The sequence below is a fragment of the Narcine bancroftii genome, chromosome 8, assembly GCF_036971445.1.
Source record: "Narcine bancroftii isolate sNarBan1 chromosome 8, sNarBan1.hap1, whole genome shotgun sequence".
NCBI lineage: Eukaryota > Metazoa > Chordata > Chondrichthyes > Torpediniformes > Narcinidae > Narcine > Narcine bancroftii.
In genome coordinates this window covers 178,675,305-178,679,144 of record NC_091476.1, presented here as the reverse complement: position 1 = coordinate 178,679,144, position 3,840 = coordinate 178,675,305, and positions in this window count along the sequence as shown.

The window sequence follows — 3,840 nt, the reverse complement described above, 5'->3', positions numbered from 1 at the left end:
GGTTCTCCAACCTGCTCCTCGAGCGTTGACTACGTCATCCCGTTGCGTGACGTCATCCCGTTGCGTGACGTCATCGCGCAAAACTCGCCTGTCAACTGCTTCAATAACATTAAACCAGCAATGCTCTCATCCCCTCACCAGAGCAATGGAACTGATTAAAGTGCATGGACACTACACCAATTGCTTATTTGACTCTGGGTCAACTGACAGTTTTATCCAGCCAGATCTGGCCCTCCATTGGGGACTTGACATTATCCCCACTACCCAGAGGATCTCATTAGCGACGAGGTCGCACTCGACTGGGATAAAGGGGTATTGCATCGCCACGCTGGAAGTACAGGGCGTGACGGTCACCCACTTTAAATTATTCGTCCTTCCCCAATTGTGCGCCCCAGTGTTGCTGGGATTAGACTTCCAGTGTCAGTTCCAAACGGTGTCCCTACACTTTGGGGGACCCCACGCCCCCCTCTCGGTCTGCCATCGCCATCGCCCCACTCCCGAAGCACCCGAGCAACCCGCCCCCGTGCCCCGGGGCCAATCCTGCGGCCTTTCCACACTCCGGATTGCCCCGCCAGCACTCTTCGCAAACCTCACCCCTGGCTGGAAGCCTGTGGCCACCAAAAGTCGGCAATATAGTTACGAAAACAGGCAATTCATTAGGAGTGAGGTGCGTAGATTGCTGGATGAGGGCATCATCGAACCCAGTTCAAGCCCCTGGAGAGCCCAGGTGGTGGTTGTCAAGAATGGGGAAAAACTACGGATGGTGGTCGACTACAGCCAGACCATTAACCGCTTCACACTCCTGGATGCGTACCCCCTGCCACGCATCACGGATGTGGTGAACCAGATCGCCCAGTACCGCATTTTCTCCACTATTGACCTACGTTCGGCCTACCACCAGCTCCCGATCCGCTGCGAGGACCGACCATTCACGGCCTTTGAAGCGAATGGGCGGCTATATCAATTTCTCAGGGTACCATTCGGGGTCACAAATGGTGTCGCGGTCTTCCAGCGGGAAATGGACAGGATGGTGGACCAGAACGGGCTAACCGCTACCTTCCCGTATCTGGACAATATCACCATCTGCGGCCACGACATGCAGGACCATGACGCCAACCTAGACAAATTTCTTCAAACTGCCCGTCAGCTAAACCTGACTTACAATTTGGACAAGTGTGTTTTCCGGACCACACGACTCGCTATTCTAGGTTGTGTGGTGGAAAACGGGATAGTCATGCCAGATCCTGACCGCATGCGTCCCTTAATGGACTTACCCCCCCCCACATACCCAGAAAGCTCTCAAACGCTGCCTGGGCCTTTTCTCTTATTACGCACAATGGGTTCCAAACTACGCCGACAAGGCACGTCCTCTTATCAAGACCACCTCTTTTCCCCTCTCGACCGAAGCCACAGCGGCTTTCGATCGAATCAAATCTGACATCGCTGCTGCGACGCTGCACGCGATCGATGAGTCTGTTCCGTTTCAAGTCGAGAGCGATGCATCCGACTTCGCCCTGGCAGCCACCTTGAACCAGGCCGGTCGGCCTGTAGCCTTCTTCTCCAGAACCCTCCAGGGTCCGGAGAGTAGACACTCCTCGATCGAGAAGGAGGCCCAGGCCATAGTTGAAGCGGTACGTCGTTGGAGACATTACCTCGCTGGGAGGCGCTTTACACTGTTGACTGATCAACGCGCGGTCTCCTTCATGTTCAGCAACACCCAGCGTGGTAAGATAAAAAACGACAAAATCGCCAGATGGAGAATCGAACTCTCCACCTTTAACTATGACATCCTGTACCGGCCTGGTAAGCTCAACGACCCGCCTGACGCGCTCTCCAGGGGGACGTGCGCCAGCATACAGATGGACAGACTACGGAAACTCCATGAGGCGCTCTGTCATCCAGGGGTCACTAGGTTTGCTCACTTTGTCAAGGCGCGCAACTTACCCTACACAATTGAGGAGATCCGCTCCATGACCCGAGCCTGTTCGGTGTGCGCCGAATGCAAGCCCCACTTCTTCCGTCCGGATAACTCCCACGTCATCAAAGCCACCCGCCCCTTCGAGCGTCTTAGCGTAGACTTTAAGGGACCCCTACCGTCGACCAACCGCAATACCTACATCCTTACGGCTATCGACGAATACTCCCGCTTCCCATTCGCTGTGGCCTGCCCAGACACCACTGCCACCTCAGTGATACAGGCCCTTCACAGTATTTTCACCATCTTCGGGTACCCCAATTCCATCCACAGTGATAGGGGGTCCTCATTCATGAGTTCAGAGCTGCAACAGTACCTTCTGGAGTGTGGCATTGCTTCAAGCAGGACCACGAGCTATAACCCACGCGGTAATGGCCAGGTCGAGAGGGAGAATGCCACCATATGGAGAGCGGTTACACTGGCTCTCCGGTCTAAAGGTCTCCCCACCTCTCACTGGCAGGAGGTTCTCACTAGTGCCTTACACTCCATCCGCTCCCTCCTATGTACTGCAACAAATGCCACCCCCCACGAAAGGATGTTCCTTTTCCCGAGGAAATCCGAATCGGGAACCACTGTACCGGCATGGCTCACCGTCCCTGGCCCCGTCCTTTTGCGACGCCACGTCCGGCACTCAAAGAATGACCCCTTGGTCGACCGAGTGACTCTACTCCACGCGAACCCACATTACGCATACGTGGAGTTCCCAGACGGGCGGGAGGACACTGTTTCGGTGCGGGACCTAGCTCAGGACGCGGTAGACCCAGCAAACCCCCCAACTCCTTATGCTCCAGGCCCCGTGCCGCAACAGAAGGACCAACAGCACCCCAATGACTCGGGCCACCCTGCCGACAAAACGACTGGGGAATTGAGCGACGGAGCAGTCGCACCCGATGAGCCCGCTGGTGACACCACTCCAGCGACCCCAATCCCGGCACCACGGCGGTCACGCCGGATGGTCAGACCCCCTGACCGCTACAGTCCTTGACCTACCCCTTTTCATTCTCTCCCTCGTTTTTGTTTTTTTTTTTTTTCCCCGGGTCAATTCTCCAAGAAGGGGTGAATGTGATAGTACAGATCTATCACCAATGTACATAGTGTATATAGTTACTGTATCTAGACTGTGCTTACAGCGATTGGCTGAGAGCTAAGCCACACCTATTGTTTGGGCCTTAAAGGGTTGTGTCCCTAGCCAGGTCGGATCATTCCGGACTGGTCGGCCACCTGTGAAGAGCTCCGGTCTTTTGCTAATAAAAGCCTTGGTTTGGATCAACAAGTCTTTGGTTCTTTCGACGAGCTCTACATGGAGTCAGATTTCCAACACATTACTTAGCAACTGCTAAAGCTATTTTAACAGCTCCAGGTCGTCTGCAAAGGCCACCCCTGTTATCCTTGTTAATATTTCAGTAATATCCTGCCAGAAAGGTTTCACATGACCATGTAAGAACCTTACTATTTCTGTCCCACACCTCAAACACATCTCAGATATTTAAGATTTTGATTGAGGTCATTTCTGTGGTGTGAGGTATAATTGGTGCAGAAAATTATGTTACATGAATCTGTGTCTTGCTGCCCAGTCACCTTCCGTTATTTTAACCGCTTTTAGGTGGCCAGAATACCTGACTGTAAAGCTGCCTATTCCACCCCTATGCGGCTGTCGGGTGGCCACCTGAAAGTGGAGAACCCGGCCACGAGGACCACTAACCTAACCCTCCTTGGGTAGGTATATTCTCTGGTTCAGAGCACCCCCTCCACCCCAACCTTTGCACCTGAACACAGCATCGTGAATGTAGCCCAAGACACAATCATTCTAAGATATTTAATATAAGATTTAATATACTATTAAATATTGTTTCTCTCGCCATCAG